Consider the following 19823-nt stretch of genomic DNA (forward strand, 5'->3'; position numbering starts at 1 on the left):
TCAAAAGAAGGGAAAACATCTTTTGTTAAATTAAAGATTTTTGATTTCTGTGTGTGATTTAAATAGAAAATTTGTGTTCTGAAAATGTAGTACTGTCAGTATCTTATTTTTTGTTAAACATTAATTTATTCTTATTTTTCCCCACAACAATTTCATAAACTTCAAAATAAAGTAAAGCAATAGCAGTAAAACTGTACATTTTTTTCTCAAATTCTTAATCCATTCTGGGTACTTTAAGAAAAAATCCACAAGTAACCTGTACATCAATTAAATTTTGAAGAGTATTTAAATCTGTTGATTGACTATTTAACAGTTAATTTGTCTTTTGACGCAGTTCACTTTCAGAAGGAAATGAAAACATACCAGATTTTAGTGAGCAAATAAGATAGTTGACTGAAATAAATCAGTTATGTTCCCCTGTAGCCAATGTAGGTAATGGTAGTAACATCAAGGGATAATCTGCCCCATGATATTCTTCCCTCAAATTATTGTTGAAATTTGAGATGTAATAAGAACAATACAAGAATGTCTTCCATGGGAGGGGTATTTTTGGACACTTGCAACAACATCATAGTACCTTACAGTTACAATTTAATTGTATAATTTAATTAAGAAAAATAGATTGGAAAGTACCTCCAGGGGTCATCTAGTCTAATCCCTTTCTTTAAGCAGGTCCACTTAGATGATTTTGCTCAGGTTTTGACTGTCTCCAAGGTCTGAGATTTCACAGCCTTTCTGTGCAACTCATTCCTGTGTTTGAACATCCTCATGGCAAAAAGGTGTTTTTCATATCTAATCAGAATTTCTCACGTTGCTGTTTGTGCCCATTGCTTCTTGTCATGCAACTCTGCACCTCTGAGAACAGTGTAGCTTTGTCTTCACTACAGCCTCCCATTCAGTAACTGAAGACAGCAAGATCTCCCTTAGCTTTCACTATTTAAAAGTAAGATCAGTTCTCTCAGCCTTAGCCTTACTTTTGCCACAGTGCTTCCAGAAGGCCTCACTACACAGCTCTTGCAAGTGCCACCTACTCCTCAACTTTTGCTTTCTGATCTTCAACCCAGTACACATGAGCAATGTCTCTGTGGTCCTCCCAGGTGGCTCATCCTTGCCTTCGCCCCTCTTGCACTTCCTTCCTGTATTGAAGCTCAGCTGAGTACTCCCTGTTCATTTGTTCATCACCTTCTGCCTTGCCTGATCAACTTTCTGCATGTCAGCATGAACCTTTCTTTGCTTTCAGGATGTTGTCCTTGAAGATCAACCATCTCTTCAGGGTCCTTTTGTTCTTCAGGCCAATTTTTTTGTTAAGAACTCAACAAGCAGATCCCTAAACAAGCCAAAATCTGCTCTCCAGAATCTGGCTGTAATTCTACTATTTTTTGTTACTCATTTTTCTTGAGACCTCAAATGGTCCTGTCTCATAGTTTCTATAGTCAAGCCAAGCACATCACCAATCAATTCTTCCTTATTCATGAGCAACAGGTCCAGCACATCCTCTCCAATATATTGTATGCATCAAGAAACTATCCTCAGTACTCTCCAGAAGTCTCCTAGAGTGTTTTAACCTGTCACGTTGCTCTTCCAGCAGATACTGGGGTGGTTGGTGTACCCTATGTGAGTGATGTCTTGTGAGCGTAAAGTTTTCTCCAACTGTTTAAAATGGCTTCATCTAATACCTCATCTTTAACAGGTAGTGTGCAGCAAACACCATGTTGTCACCATTGTTGGTCTCTTCTCTCATCCTTGAGCTCTTAATTGACTTGTGACCCCTTCCAAGGCAAAGCTCTGTCCGTAAGAGAGGATACAAGGAATCAACAAAAAAATCTCTTTATTAAGAATACTTAGAGAATTCTTACAGAAATGGCTATTAGTTAAGTATAATAGCAGTGTAATACAAAAAATACATATTTCTTGCTCAGTAAGATAATTTGAACTAACAATTCAAAATTGGAGTCCATATGGGACATCATTTAGACTTGGTCTTCTGTATTGGGTTTACATGGCAAGGTTTTGATAGCAGGGGGGGCTTCTGTGAGAAGACACCAGGACCTGCCCCCATATTGGACAGAGCCAGTTTCAGCTGGCTCCAAACTGGACCCACTGCTGCCCAAAGCTGAACCAATCAGCAAAGTTGGTGACATGTCTGCGATAACAAATTTAAGAAAGGGTAAAAACCACTGTGTAGCAACTATTAGAGAGAGCAGTAGAAAAAATGTGAGAGAAACAAAGTTGCAAATAAATAGGTCAGATGAGGAAGGGGATGAGGTGCTCCCGGTTCCAGAACACAAATTCCTCTGCAGCCCATGAAGAACCCCACACCTGGTCCTGGTGGATGTGCCCTGAAGGCAGCTGCAGCCCATGGAGAGTCCACACAGGAGCACAACGACACACGACCTGTGGAACTACAGGGCGCCCATACATTAACGGTCCACTCCTGCAGGATGGCACCCCATGTGAAGGATGCTTGCTGGAGTAGCTCTTGAAGAACCGAAGCCTGTGGGACAGACCAACATAGGAGCAATTCATGAAGGACTGTCTTCTGTGGGTGAGGGCCCATGCTGGAGCAGGGGAAGAGCACAAGTAGGAAGGAGCAGCAGGCAGCATTATGAACTGACTGCAACCCCCATTTCCCATCCCCCTGCACTGCTCGGGGGGAAGAGACAGAAGAGTCAGGATTTAAATCAAGCCTGGGAGGAAGGAAGGGGTGGGAAGAAGCTGTTTTTAGTTGTGGGCTTTTTTGTTATCCTACTCTCTTATTAACTGGCAATAAATTAAATTCATTTCCCCAAGTTCTATCTGTTTTGTCCATGACAGTAACTGCTGATTGATCTCCCTGTCCTTATCTTGACCCATGAGCTTTTCATCTTATTTTCTCCCCCTGTTCTATTAAGGAGGAAGACTGAGAGAGCAGTGTGGTGGGCAGCTGGCAGCCAGCCAGTTCAACCCACCACAGCTGCTAACTCAGTATAGAAATGGCTGTTGATTTTTTGGCTGGGTGTATTAATCTGAATTAATTAAATTCAGATTCAGTTAGTGAATCTTAAAGACGACAGTTTATATATGGTAATTTATGTGAAGTCTACCATATACACTCTTGAAGAGCATTGAACCAATCCTACAAACCTTACCTTAATATAGGTTTTGAGAAGAGCATTTTTTTCTTTGCTTTTTTAGTGTGAGCTCTTGAACTACAACTGGTCTTGTTGAGTGTTATCAGTCATGTCAACCTGTTTCATGACCTGTGAATAGTTTAATAGCTTATGTCAGACTATGAAAACACCTTGGCTTTAATCGTTTGGAAAGGAAGGGGTTTATCCACCTATATCACCCCAAAATCAAGACATAAAGTGACAGTTTACAAACTAAAAAATAATAGCTTTCAAATGTATTTTTATACAATCTATTCCCTGTAACAACAGGATGTTGTTTCACTCTCAGCTTCTTTGTGTTTTATTACAACATCTGTCACCTGAGAAAAGCACGTTTATTCTGCACCTTTAAAAAGAGTTCTATAGGCACTTGAAAACTGATGCATCACTTCTTCCTTGAACAATAATATTTTCAGAGTGCTTTTCTATTTTTTTCTTAATTAGGTGAAAGATCTTGTTTTTCTTATCAGACTAAAGCATTTTTTACTCTGTTTCTTTGAATCATAGGATACAGATGTTCAGCCAGGAAGGACTTCTTTTCTAGCAGTACCGTTTGACTGGTTGGCAAGCTCCTTTGGCAGTTTGTGCTTAATAGCTCTAGAACTACTTTTGGTCAGTCATTTGCTTTTGCAGCTGATAGCACCTTTGTCTTCTCTAGCCTAAAGGAAATACTTTTTTGTTTTTGTTTGTTTGTTTGTTTGTTTTTAATCATTCTTTCCTCTTTCCTAGAAGGCACATTCATTCAATGTGGCAGTTACATTGGTTGAATAGGTGATTTTAAAATAGCTCTAAGAAATCCAAAAGATTTCTCTGGTTACCAACAGATGCTTCACTTTTCCTTAATTCAGGCTACAGAAAAGTTTTTAATTGATTGAATGAGAGCTAAATGGATTAGTCTTCAATTCAACATACTGAATTATGGAATAACTTAACTGTGTATGCAGAACAATCTGCTGTATAAAACATGCTACATAGATTTGTCTAATTGACAACAGAATATTTTTGCATTAGATTTTCATGTCAAATTTATGGTTTCTTGTAACGTGTATTTATGTGTTTGTTCAACATGCCTGCCATAGATTAGTTTTTCAAGTTATCTGTGGAAACATATATGCAACACTAAATGAGGAAGGCTCCAGAACCTTAAGAATTCAAACAACCCAAAACCTTTTACTGATGTAATGTGTCACACAAGGCTACCTGTATCAGATGGGCTTCTACATATATATGCTCTCTGATGGAGCAACTAATCCTGGAAAGCATTTCCAGGCACATGAACAAGAATGTCATCAGGAGTAGTCAGCATGAATTCACCAAGGGGAAGTCATGCTTGACCAATTTAATGAACTTCGACAGTGAAATGACTAGCCTGATAGATGAGGGGAAAGCAGTGGGTATTGTCTACCTGGACTTCAGTAACGCCTATGATACTGTCTCTGAAAAGATCTTTACAGACAAGCTGTTGATGTATAGGCTGGATGAGCAGATGGTGAGGTGGTTAAAAACTGGCTGAACAGCTGAGCCCAGAGGGTGGCAATCAATGGCACCAAATGTAGTTGGAGGCCAGTAACTAGCAGTGTACCCCAGAAATCAGTACCCCTGAGTCCAGTCCTGTTTAACATCTTCATTAACTGGGGCAGAGTGTTCCTTCAGCAAGTTTGCTGATGACATCAAACTGGGAGGAGTGGCTGATAGGCCAGAGGGCTGTGCTGCCATCCAGAGGGACCTCGACTTGTCCCATCAAGTTTGGTCTCTTCAGTTATTTGAATTTGTTGGTGAGGAATCAGTCTTCATTATATCTGAGTACTTAATACAATACCTGAGCACATCAGACACGTCTTTCAGTAACTTATTTTCAAAAAATATGCTGGAACATTTCTGTTCTGTGTTTTACTGGAATTTTCCCACTTTAGAATATGACCCCATTATGTAAAATTGCAATCACTTAAATACTATTATTGGTAACTGTCACAAAAGATTAGTCTGTAACTATCAGCACTGATATTTAAATTATTAGAGAGAGGCTGTGAATAATATTTTTCTAGGTCCTCAGAAAAATTAACATAATTTCACTAGATAATGTACATTCTTAGAAATTCTGTGCATTTCTTGTAAGGATGCCCCAGATTTGGACCAACACCATCTAGTTCCCTGTTGCTTTCAGTTGATGAATATTTTCTGAAATCATGGTGTGGGCATATTATTATGCTCAAAATATTGTGATGGACAAGTATAGAAATATACTAGATACAAATGAAGCCAACAATCAAAAGTTCTAATGGTATAACCAAAACACAAAAAAGTTTATTATTAGGTCAGGTACCCTGATACTAACACTCACAGAATAAATACTTTTATTAAAATGCATGTCCTTAACAATGTTACATTTAAAAGTTTTTATAAAAAAATTCCTCTCATACTGTCCAATCCCCTTTCCCTCTGGTGCTATATTCACCATTTCACTGTTCCTTTAGGTCCTAAAGCTGAGTGAGGGCTTCCTCCTTGGCATGGCAGGGAGCAATTGCAATGAGTTGTCATCAGCCTGAACCCTTCACAGGGAGAAGTATGGTGTTTAATGATGGGTGTTCCTCCTTCTCTTTGCCAGGACTAGCATGATGTCATGCTGCTTCTCATCCACCTAGGGTTCCCTTGGGGTCTTGTTTTTTCTGACATGTTTCATACTTTGTCTGCACTGGACTATAACTAATTTTACTTTTTACATTGTTAGGTATCATATGTTGAACATGAGTTAGATACTGATTATTTATCTTTTGTGTTACTCTTAAAACTGGGAACAAAGAATGTGAACAAAGTTCATTCTGCATATAGTAACTACTTCTTACTCCTATCTTTATGGAAATTATTTGTAGTTAGTATTACAACACAAAATCATACCGATTTAAGAAAAAACCCTAATTAGATAAAAGCCATATTGTCATTAGAAAGATAAGCAAAGCAAGCTACAATAAGCTTAGGCCAAGAAGTCCAGACAAGTTGTGAGATCCTGCACTATCAGGTCAACACATAACCTTGGTTCTTTACTGATAGTAGCAAAAATCTTACTTATTAGGATACATTATGTCAGCTTTCTTTCCTTGAAAAGAATACTTACTTTCTCAAAAGCATCCTTGGATGGTGTAGAAAAATGTGTACTTATGTTTAAAAATCAACAGCTCAGAAAAAAATAATCAAGAAACATAGATGAGTTTTTTTAGTAATTTCTTCTAAGAGAGTCTGAGATCTGATGCATAACTATGCCTTCCCATTCCTAATACCCTGAGAAATTATTCAAACAGTCCATGTTCCTGGATAAAAATACGTTATACTTATGTAAAGTATATTGTAAACAATAACAACAGAGGAAATTACTTTTTTATTTCAAATAGTCATGAGCAAGTCCATCTCCTAGAAATTCAATGGTTAGATTGTGAAAAACAGAATGTTACATTTGTCTCCACTGTTTGAATGGATGGTCTTTGGAAGCAGAATAACAATTTCAAACACATTTCTCCAATATCTAAGAAATTACAAAAATCACATTAGTAAAACTATATAATTTGCTGTAAAAAATAAATATTTAATGGATACCATAAGAGTAAGCCATCACTGTGAATGTAGAGGCGGTTATATTTCATTATAACTAGCATCATTACAATTACTAGTATTGGTCATAAAATTATTACACTTTTTAAAAGTTCCAGCTATAATATTTGACACTGTCATGATCTGATGTAGTTAATTCTAAAGGTTGGTTTTCAACTAGTCAAAAACTCTATTTTCTTTTACAATATATTATACCCAAGGATAAGGTATTCTATTTTTCTGTATACGTATATCTTTAGTAGTTAGTTTACTGTCATTTATATTTGTCATTTCTTTCTGAAGTTAAAAAGTTTTAATTTAGAAATTTCTCCTAATGCAGTATGTCTTACAGTATGTCTTAGACCATGCATATAATCTCTTTGCAAAATCAGAAGATTTTGTGGTGGTTATCATGTTTACTTCAGTGTGTAATTAGAAACGATGAGCATCCAATTCCAAAATGTGCAGCCTATCTTCAAATTATCACTATGTAAAACTACCAAAACTTGATTTTCCCTAAGAGACATGAATGACATTGCGAAACTCACATATTAGTAGGTCTATGCATATTCCTTATTTAGAAACACAATGTTAATGTATGAAAGCCAAAAGCCAAACATAAATAGTAGTAGATAAATAAAAATATGCAGGACTTAAAATATTACGTGATTCGTGACTGACATCTTAGGAGCTAGGGAAAAAGAAAGTATGGAAAGAAAAACTAAATAAATATTTCTAAAACAATTCTTCAGAAAGAATTGTGCAAAGGTAATTTTTGCTTTATGTTAATAAAGACATCTAATTACTTCAAGCATCTAGCTATAGATTTGAATCTGAGTTGTATTAAAAAATCTGTAAGATGAACAGTGAATTTCATCCTTCGTACATGTCTGATTCAAAATTTTTATGACAATATTAAAATGTTATTAATAAATTTCACACTTGTCAATACTAATCTGGAGCCCTGAACACAGGAAAGACATGGACCTGTTGGATACGGTCCAGAGAAGGGCCACAAAAATGATCAGAGAGATGGAACACCTCTCCTATGAGGACAGTCTGAGAAAGCTGGGGTTGTTCAGTCTGGAGAAGAGAAAGCTTCAGGGAGATCTTATTGGAGCCTTCCAGTACTTAGAGGGGGCATATAAGAAAGATGGGGACTGATGTTTTAGCAGAGCCTGTAGTGATAGGAGAAGGGGTACTGGTTTTCAACTAAAAGAGAGCAGATTTCAACTAGATATAGGGAAGAAATTTTGCACAATGAGGGTGGTGAAACATTGGTACATGTTGCCCAGAGAGGTGGTAGATGGCCCATCCCTGGAAACATTCAAGGCTAGGTTGTACGGGGCTCTGAGCAACCTGATCTCATTCAAGATGTCCCTGCTCATTGCAGGGGGGTTGGACTAGATGGCCTTTAAAGGTCCCTTCCAACCCAAAGATTCTATGATGATTCTATGATGAATCTGTCTGATACCTATATTGATAAGAAAGGTAGGAGGAGAACATAAAATTAGACCATCTGCTTTCAGGACAAAAGCACACTTTCATCTCTTCAAGTTCAAATTTTTGTGCCAGAGCTTCTCCTTAATGCTTAGTCAACAGAAGTTTCTAAAAATATAGTTTATCAAAAATCATGGTTAAATTCATGTCATAGAAGAAAGATGACATTAGTTTTTCCTCTAATGGCAGTAAAATTACATGAGTGTCTGGAAAAGACATTCGTGTGTCTTTTCTTGCCTCGCAGAGGCAAAAATATATTATTCAAATTTCTATTAATTTAGAAAACTGCTAATTGAAGTATATTTTATCAGTCCAAAGTTTTTCAGAAGGTTTTCACATATTCACCTGTGTTTCAACTACCCATTCAGGTTTTCTGAAGTTATCAGGCTATCCTCAGCCTCTGAGACAACATGCAGCACATTCAGTACTTAACCTGGGTAAGGTTTATTTTCTAGGCTTTATTGACATGTGCATGAGATGACCTATAAGGCTGACTAAAGGTTTTGTCACTTGTGACTGATGTAGCCATCCCATGCTCATGCTGATAAAACCTTTATTCAGCTTTGCACCATCATACATCTTCTTTTACCATGTATAAAACAAATGTATCTGTTTGACGGGCTGTCACTTCATTTAGGGTAAGACAATCTTTCTCTGTTTCAGCTTTCCATGATAGTAAAAGCACTCTAGGTAAAAGGAATTATTTATTCCTTAATAAACCCAGTTACCAAGAGTGAATGGCACCCAGTTACAAGATTTATTTATTGCTGAAACTTGTCAAAAGTTCAATATATACTATTCTTAAACAGTTTCATGTGAAGTATCCCATTAAGAAACACTTGGTTTCTAGCTTAAAAGTTTTGCTGAATGCCTAAATGCATGATATACATAGCAACGTATTAGTCACATAAATGTTTTTGAAACTGTCAGGCATTCTTGCAACAGTAATATTACCAGCAAGCTAAAGCTGCTTGTCTGGGACTAAGACTATCAGATATAAATAAATTTGACAGGACAATGAAGAGTGTCAGCTCTGGAAATTTGCAATCCAGAAATCTATTCTGCCTCTTTTTCTGGTGTCCCTCAAATTTACATAGTATCAAAAAAAGTATTTCTTTTGAAAATCCATAATGTATTTTCTGAGAGAGTTAAGGATTTAAGACTCTATGTTTTCCAAATCTTTGGACATCTCTAACCCTTATATAACTTATGTATCTTTCTGGAAATTACTTTCAAAGTAAGAATAGACATATTTCAACTAGTATGAATACAATTAATGCAATTTTAGTAAATTCAATAGCTATTTCAGATTTTGTAATGCTAATGGGTCCATTTAAAAAGAGCTATTTAACTGCCAAGAATTCAAAAATCTCCACAGACAAAAAACAATTCTGATGCATGAACCATGTTTTAAAAACAATGGAAATTACAAATAAATTAAAAAAACTATTGCCATGAAATCACATTTCAGGCAGAAAACCTTTACTTCAGAGGAGTCAAAAACTCCACTAAGAAAATTGTTGCTTATTCTTCTAAAAATCAATATCTGCTATAAATCTGTTTCACAAATTAGCAATCTCATTCTCCAGAGGTGGATCTTCTCATTGGGCATTACCTTTACAAAAGCAAATAAAGAATTTTCTACCATTTCTTTCCTTCATCTTTGCCATAAGAAGGAAATTATTACCTTTCCATCAACAAAACCTCTTTCAAATTATATATAAAGTGTTATGTCACTATGAAGGAAAACAGATACTGATGAGAAAACATAGAAAAACAGACTGCAAATTTCTTCCAGTGCTACACATTTCCTTCACATCAAATTGGAACAATTTATTGTCCTTTTAGTGCTCATTGAAAATTAGCACCTGAGTAAGAAGCATTTCATTAAAGTTAGATTAAAGTAAGTCTGGAATAATTTTATATTTTTTATTTTTATGTTTTTTTTAAATATAGACTGATATGAGAGTTAAAAAAAAATAGTACTGTCAAATATGTTCAAAGAGAATGGACTGAAGATAAGGGATTTTAACTTTGGAAATCCCTGATTATTATTGTTTTTAAATGTGAATTTGCTTTTAGATGTCTTTTATACCAAAAGGGATAATTATATATTACCATTACTTTCACCAGCTTCATGGTCTCCCAGTTTTCCTAAGACGACTGTCATATGCATATCAATTCCAAGCATCCTGAGGTGTATAAAATGACTTATTCCATGCATATTTTTGAATATTTCAGAAATGAGACACTTAAAATGAGTCAGCATCTGAACTTAATATTACAATATAACTTTCAGTCTTCCTTAAAACTAGTATCTTCCATAACATGTTAGAGTGCTGTAATTACTATTCTGAAAACTCTTTGAGAGTTGCTGAGTTCCTTTGTATCTTAGCAACTATACTATATTAGAATCATGGACTTCTTCACTATACTATGAACTACGAGGAGATATTAATCATATATATTATACGCAATGTTTTAGTTGAGCACAAAATATCCCAAAGTACTTTAGGGCCATGGTATGTACTGACTACACCAATGCACAGAATTTTGAATGGATCACTGCAGAGGCAGATGAAATTTTGTATTCATATAGCTTAGTTCTTTCATAGCTTAGTTCTCCTTCACACCATTTCAAATCCAACAGAAACTGCATCATTACTGCAGCAGAATATGAGAAATACTGATACAAAAAGTAACATGCTGGGATGACCAGTTGCCAGTCAAATTGTTCTGCATGCACTTCCCTGCTCTCTTTTTTTTGCTATTAAGTATCCTGCCCAAACTTCCTCTCAGGCATCTGCAAGTTTCATTTTCTTAGCACTAGTCTGACATTGGAAAGTTAGAGGTATTTGCAGCTGCAACAAAATACATTCTCAACTGTCTGAACAAGATTATTTTTTCAAACCATCTGAAGGTTTGATTGGAACCATTTCATTTTTTTGAGTTCATATTAAATCATCAAACCGTCCATTTTACAAGTTTACAATGTTCTTGCTCATGGAAGCACTGCATTATGAAGTCAATAAGGACACTGAGTTACCTGGTCAAACTGAGAAAATATCACAGCAGTATTCTTCTGGAAAGAATTGGCCAGATGTTCAACATAACTGGGAAAAGAAAAACTTCAGGTAAAAATGAAAAAAACTTTGTTACAACTAATTAAAATGTATTTTGACATTTGCATCTCTAGTGAATTGGGAGGGGGAAGGGGGCAACAAACCAACCTTTTTTACTTCAGTGCATGATTGTGGTCTGTTTTATTTCCCCAGAAAAATATATCAAGGTGTAACATCCATAGCTCAGCAAACTGAAATGAGCTAAGCCTTGTGTTTTGTCTGTCCAGGGGCTAAGAGTCAGAATAACTGCATCAGTTTGAAGAAAAAAAAAAAAAAAGAAAATCCCACCTCCTTCCCTCCAGTAATTATTTGTGAAAGCAAAGCCTGAGAGATCCATTTATTGACTTTAGAAAACTAACAGAATGGCATGACCAAAGTATCTACAGGAGTATTTTGAGCTTTTACACAACACTACGTTACATCAAAACAACAAGAATTTCTAGAGTTGTGTCAAAGAAATTTGGTGCATCTACCTTGTAGTGTCTTGAGCACAGATATTACCTCCTACAGCTACATTACTTCAGTACTCTCTACATTACTTCAGTACTACTTCTAATCTTTCAGGTTAAGCACAGTATCCTGTTTGTTTGGCTAGGCAGATTTGAGATTCAAAATGAAATGCAAAATTGTATTGTGTAGTTTAAGCACAGCACAAACAGAGCTTCTTTGCGAGAGCGAGGAATCCAGACAAACAGCTGAAAAGAAAACGAAACACAACAGGATATACTGAGCTGGTGTGGGTCACTGCATTGTCTGAGTCTGAGATAAAGTAAGATCTGAGTAAGATAAACTAGTTATTTTCTGGCAAGTCAAGAAAAAATCTTGCTTAACAGAGATTGTAGTAGAGTAAAAATTAAGATATTAAATATACATGGACAATTATTGCTATTTAGAAATTAATTTTCTTACGTCTTTTTTAAATTTTAAATTATAAAAAAAGTAAAATTCAAGAATTCCATTGGCGACTATCACTAGTAAACTAGCTCTGAAGTAAAAAATCATGAGTCCCAAACCCTAGAAGCATTACATGGTGATACAAGTTGTGCATTACATGTTATATTTTCCCTGAGGCTTAATTTGTGCTGAGATATAACCTCATGAGTATTCCAAGGATAGATGAGGACAAAGAATGAAGAGTCTGCAAACTGAGGTAGGTTCATTCAGGGAGATAAGGAAACTAGCAAAGAACCCAGATAACTCAATTTTGGATGATGACCATAGGGCTTCAGTGCAGAAATTTTCTATATTACACAGATAACTTGAAGGAAGAGCATCTTTAATGTGCCAAACTTCTGATAAATCATTTATCATGTAACTGAAAAGCTGTTTTATTCCATAAACTTATAAATATCCTCCATACTCACATGGTTTCAGTATTGCAGGCAGAATGCCCTGTAGACATACATAAAATTTTAAACACTTACTTTTAAATTTTTTTTAAATACTGGTTTAAATTTGCTTTACAACCAGCAGGCGTCTAAAACTAAAACCAGAGAAAGTGAGAGTTATAAACTTCAAATATGGCTTGAGGGATCCTTTTGTCAGAGGAAGACAGTACAGAAGGAAATTTTTGAAGCAGAAGGGTTACATGTTATTAAATGATGACATTTTACATCTTACATCTCACGCTGAATGATTTGTGCAGGCAGAATATAACCAACTCAGATCAAACCATGGTCAAAATTAAAAAACAATCAGGACTCTCATTTGACTAGCTTAGTTAACATTTTCTTAAGAAAAACATGAATACAATTGTTTGAATTCATCACCTGGTTAATACCAGAAAGGCACTAGATACTGCAGTTCTAGAAAGAGTTTCCATTATCACAACCAACATAAAATATGTATCTTATACATAGAGACAGCATCTTATACTAGATTGTGTTAACTTTATGAATCTATCATAAAACTTGAGAAATAAGAACACAGGAGAAAAGAAGCTTTTTGATATTAAATAACTTCCACAAGAGAAAGAAAGTGGCAGGTGCTCTATATACATATTTTTTTTTTTAATTCTAAGAGAATTAAGAAGAAATAAAGAGAAGTAAAGATACATCTGCACTAATTTTAATGCCATATGATCAAGCCTTAGTGATCAAGCCTCAAGCTATTTCTTACCCCAAAAGGCCTCCTAGTAGTGGATAACAGACAGAGAAAGAAATTAAGAATTTTCTTTAGTGATATTCATTTGCCTCTGGATAATAATAGGGTAGCAGAATTGATGTTTCCATAGGTGAAACCAAAATACTGGAAAAGAAATACTTGGACTATGATATAATTTCTTCCTCAATTTATTTTAAACCAGCCATTAAACACCAGCAAGAACAGGGCTGCTACACAAAGGGGATGAGCTTGGAGCAGAGTGTGACCAGAGGGCAGGCCATATCCAGCTGAAGATTGAAATTTCTGTAGTATTTATCTTACACACAAATGAGAAAATTAAGCCACTCAGTCCTTAGTTCAGTAGCTACTTGGTGGCTGCATTGTTTTTCTGAAATTATGTTCTCTGTAAATGAATACTAGCTATTACTTGTGGTAATGTTTATGTGGTAGGAGTTACATTAAAAGTGAATATAAGAAATAGAAGGGAATAGAGACTTCTATTTTCTGAGGGGAGGCAAACCTCACTGGATGAAAATGAGGTCTGACCACACTAAGAAAAAGATATGATAATTAATAATTTGTATAATAGTGGTAGTAAAATGGGGGGGGGGGGGAAGAGAGATCTTCAGAATTCTACCTGTAAAAGTTAGCCCTAACAAAAGTTTCATCCATTTCATGCAAGTGTGTGAAAGGAAAGTGTCCAAGGAAAACTCTGTCGCTGACTTCTGCAAGACCAGACTGGTTCTCTGCAAATCGAACATGAGCCAGTGCCCTGTGAAAGTAAATAAAAAGATCCCTATGAAAAAATTCATGTGAATAGGTATCTAGATCTGAGAAAGACACCTTGGCTTACTTCACCACTTATCTCAAGCAAGTCAGTAGAGGGTATGATGCAATTCATTGCACTATTCATGGCATATGCTCTATAATACCTACATGTAGTGAGATAAATTACACTCTTGACTGTATCGGTATTGACTATGCCATCATAGACAGATTCAGCTGCAGATGCCTACAGTGTAAGAAAGAAGGGTATTGCAGGCAGGTATGATTAATTTTGTAACAGAGTATGAAGTACATAATAAGGAATTCCACTTTTCCAAACTAAAGCAATCCATGGTCACAACATCAATGACAACTTCAGAAACAAAAGAAAAAAGTACACTTTCCTTCTCTTTGTTGTTCTTTTTTTAAACACTACATTTCAGGATTTTGCTCATTGGTTTCTGTGTCTTAAGAAAACATGGAACTTAATTTTTTTTATGTTTACTCTGCAGTACTGTGGACTAGAAATGAACAACTTTGAAGTGAAATCTGAGAGTTATTTTGCAGGAACTGACATTCCTACATGATGAACAAAATGTGTCAGCCACCCACTTCCAGATTCATTAATAACCAAGAAAACCGCAGTTACTTTCCACCACTGTAATCCATTCTTTAGCAAACAATATTATGATTTTTCTTATTCTTTAACTTACTACTTAAAAGTTCCCTTCTAATAACTCAGAAAACAACTATTTAATAAAAGCTTCAAAGTTGTTCCTACACTGACAGGTATAGATTGATCTCTGTTCACTTTGCACGAGTGAAACCACAAAGTGAAGGAAGCAAGGGCACAAAGCAATTCAATGCCAATGTTGAACTTCTCAGACCTCAGTCCTGATGCAATATTAATGTGTATCCCAGATAATGCCTGCCAGGATATTCAGCTTATGAGTTAGATTCATATCCAGTAAGATAGCAAAACATTGGTTTAGGCCACGTAGGGCTCCAGGTTCAAAATTTGCAATAAGTTGGCGTCTCTGCACTGCGCTCATCCAGGCACACACACTGGTAGCCTGAACAACTAATTATTACCCGCCTGCTTCATGTGTACTATTTTGTGACCAATATATTTTTGCTTCCCTCAGACTTATTTACCTTATTCACCTCATTCACCTCTTGTATTTTTTGGTGTAAACGGTAAGCTCTTTTATTCATAGGTTGTTATTTTTCATACATTCATGGACTACACACTACAATGGGGTTCTATCTGGTGCAGTCATCCACACCAGAACATATCTGTGATACAAATTTTAGAGCCACTTTGAATAAGAATGATGAATCACAGAAGTACTGAAAAGAAATAAGGTCAGTTCTGTTATAATTGCCTGAAAATCACCATTTTCCAAACATGTCAGTCAACACATCCATGGTCATTTACAAATGACATATTCCATGTTACCATACTTGGCAGTCTTAAAGTCTAGTTTGTGTTTGAAGGCCTCCAATAAAGTCTGTGATGGTATTTTTCTGTGCCCATCGGCCAGCTTTTCAGACCACATCAGTCTACCAACTACAATGGTCACAGATACCTTGCCAAAAAAATTAATAGGAAAATTTAGATATATCAATAATGGTTTCTTAAAAAGGCAGCTAAATTCAGGCCCTTTTATAATGTTAAATCATCATCATCCATTAGCTACTGCAGATAGAATAAAAAACTTGGCAGTATCTTTTCTACAAGATTTTGATTGATGTGGTTTTTTTCAGTTTGAAACTGTGACCTAGTAAGATTTTAGATAAGATTGGGAAAAAGTTATTTTCAATATTATATGTACACACTATTTAAATATGTTCATAATATGTCATACAGTTCAAGATGAGAAGTGAACTACAAGTTAAAAGAAAAAGAAGAAAAAAGGGAAAAACAGCCTTAAAGTACAAAAATTTAGGTTTTTTTTCAGAAACTACAGTTGCTTAATAGTGTAGTCAGTCTTTTTAAGTTTATATGGATATTATCCCATAAAAGAAGAAATAGTTTGGCTTTAAAAATTATTGCAATAACTGTTGAAGAGAAGAATTAACACACAACCAGAAATTATGCCAAATTAATTGATCAGTTTGATTACAAGTCCTTTTAATAAGAAAACAATCTTGAAAGAGTCTGTAAAACAGCATAAGAAACATCATGTGTAAGTAAAAATTTTTAAAACGCTTACTTAGGTATGGTTTTATTAAGACTGAAAAAGGAAAATGATGTAGCCAAAACTTTAAAGACACTAAAATACTTAAAGTGGAACTATCACTGAAATAACTTGAGCAGGAATTTAGCTAGGATATTATGATTAAATGCAGACAGTAATTAGCTCTTTCAATATGTCTGAAGCACTGACCCTTCCTAAAAGTACTTAGCAAGCTTTTGGATTTTTTAATAGGACAAAATGCTCATCAGATTTGAACCACTGTGCTGTGGATCTATTACATATTCATTGTCTCAGTTTAATTCTCACCAGCAGAGGAATATAAAGACAGTCATTCTGCACATAAATTTTAAAGATAATTTAACTTCACAGAAAAATTGCTTGGAAGTTGAAATAACAATCAAAATATAAAATTAATTAAATTCAATTTATATATATTTTTAAGTCATATGTGGTCAAGATTCATCTTGAAAGCAGCGAGATATTTTTCCTTTCTCATTTATCCTCTAACGATAACTCCCAAGCAACTAAGCAATAGAATGAGAGGAAATGATCTCAAGTTGTCCCAGGGGAGGTTTAGATTGGATATTAGGAAAAATTTCTTTACTGAGAGAGTGTTCAAACATTGGAACAGGCTGCCCAGAGGGGTGGTGGAGTCACCATCTCTGGAAGTGTTCAAAAAACATGTGGATGTGGCACTTCACAACATGGTTTAGTGGGCATGGTGGTGTTGGGTTGATGGTTGGACTTGATGATCTTAAAGGTCTTTTCCAAGCTTAATGATTCTTTAATTCTGTGATTCTGTGATTCTGTGATTAGAAACTTTCTTTGCTTTTAAATTTACAGCCTGCCCAGTATGCATACAGCATACTGACCTGTGCCAACATTGTCCTGCCTCCTATTTTCTTTTGTGTTGTATTTATGGAGAACAATCTGATCTCTTCTCATTTTTCATTCTGCTGGTTACACAAGTCAAATTCTTGTAATCCTCTCTCAAAACACTGACTCTCCACGCCCTGCTAAGAGTCCTTACCTCTGTCTATTCCAATTTTAACTTGTCTTCTGTGATCAAGATAACCAAAAAAGGTATATAGTATTCTAGATGACATCTTAGCAGTACTCATACAGAAGCCATATATCGAAAACAAATAAATAAATTAAATAAATAAATAAATATTCTAAAGTCATATTTGTGTTTCTTCAGAAATGCACAACTGTGCTTAACCAATCTGATTAACTAATATCCTCAAATTGCTTTGATATTCTTTACTCCTTTTTTGATCTGGTCTTTTTTAAAGAAAAATTAGAATTCATCCCCAAAAGCACCATAAAACTTTTCTTATTACATTTTGTCTCTATTTTACATTTGTAGCCTTTTAGGTCTTTCTGTCCCTTCTATAGGTCTCAGTCCTTCCATGTTTTGATTTAAGTATCATCAGTGCAACCTTACTCTTTGTGTTTTGTTTAAACCAAACAAAAACACAAGCACAACAAACACAGCACCTCATTCTGAAAACCGATCACTGAGGTACTCCACCACTAGAAAACTCACTCTTAACTCAAAAGTCTTAGTAAAACCTATAATTATCTCACTTTAACTAGTTCTTCAGTCACCTTTCTGTGTTAAGGACCGCATGTTTTCTTTGTCATACTACAGCAAATGGTTAACTGAATTCTTACAGATTCAATCTATTTCCCTAATTTATGCAATACTCAAAAACACTGAAGTCAGCAGTGCTGAATATTGGCATGACATGCATTAGCAAAACTGTGCAGTACACTATGCAGTTTGGGTTTTATCTGCATTAGTCACACGATCAGGGTTTTTTGATGCTTAAAAAATATTTCAGAACTGGGAAAAGTCCAGTGATTTATAGATGATTAAAAAAATATTTTTTAAAAAATCAAATCTCTAATGCATAGTTAATTGGAAATGTTTTACCCAAGCATTGCATTTCATATCTGGCTGTGACAGTTGGGCATGTTATCTTGCTTTATGGTGAGCGGAGGGAGTTAAGGAATCAAGTCATTTTTAGCACAGATGTTCCATAAATGGGAATTTATTTTTAAATATGTTAGCTTTCAGATCCTGAAAATTTACATCAGATAACTAGTCAAACAATTTTACTGCATATTAAGATATTTAAATATTAAATTTAAGCTGTCCATCATTCTAAGTAATATTTAAAATCAGAAATTTAGATCTAGTGTGCTTAGCTAGGAGCAGCTTTACTATAGCTGAACCATAACAGTCTAAGTATAAAAGAAAAAGAAGAGTAGTAGAAGTTCAAAAGTTAAAATTGTTATGGATCTGTAAAAATTACTGATCATCATCAATATATCACAGGTAAAAAATTATGCTAATATTTTATTTACATAGTAATAAAGGTATAAAATCCTAATTTTGGTGTCTATAATAAAAACATAACTTTTCAGTTATTTTAACAAAATCAGATAGTTCCACACTTATTGTACAGTGTGAGCCATAACAAATATTCATAAATTACTCTATTCCTCTGAGACTTTTTTCTTTCATAAAAATTAAAAAAAGAGGTATTTCATACTTGAAAAATCATAACCCATTAGTGCAACAGACATTTGAAATTAGCTGATAAGAAATGTGGCATATTCTTAATAATTTTCTATTAATAACAGCAGAGTCTAAATCTTTTATGTACCATTACATGTCAGAAGATACATTTTGTATAATGTAACTTTATAAAAGGATACACCTTTAAAAAATTAAAATAATTCAAACAAAATCTACTAGAGCCATCTCTGAGCAATCTGAAGTCAAAGAATTAAATTTAACATGTTCAGGGGTGACATTCATTTCCCCTAAATATCTTTATCCCAATCACAAAGTAGCAACAGCAGGCAATTGACATTTGGAGAACTCCAAGCTCAGTTAACTGTGTCAAGTATCATTGCCACATAATAGTAAAAAGTCAGTATCTTGCATATTAAGATTTACAAAACTACGAAGTGTTCAGCAACTATCACCTGAATAGCTACTTAAAATGCTGAGAAAACTAACATAGCTGTTGGTAGATGTAAGTGTTGAGTTGCTTCCAATCTTTATGTAAAATGGAATAGTCTGCTTCGTAAGTAAGGAAGTTATGGGTTAAAACAAGAAGGCTTAAATTTCATGGAAGAATTTCTGAACATAATATTTTTTTTAAAAGAATACCATTTTCAGTACCACCACAGTCTACACATAGAACAATAATTTACTTGATATAATTTCTTAATGCCAGCATTGTTAAAAAAGAAACAATTTCTCCGGAGTTGTTGTCAAATATTCTTGTAATATATATTCAAATTCTATCTGGATCAATCTTCAGCCAATTCACTTTCATCCATCAGATACAGGCACTGAAAGAAATAAAATACTTTTCCATCTG

This window comes from Phaethon aethereus, assembly GCF_964289735.1.
Source record: "Phaethon aethereus genome assembly, chromosome: 2".
NCBI classification, from domain to species: Eukaryota; Metazoa; Chordata; class Aves; order Phaethontiformes; family Phaethontidae; genus Phaethon; species Phaethon aethereus.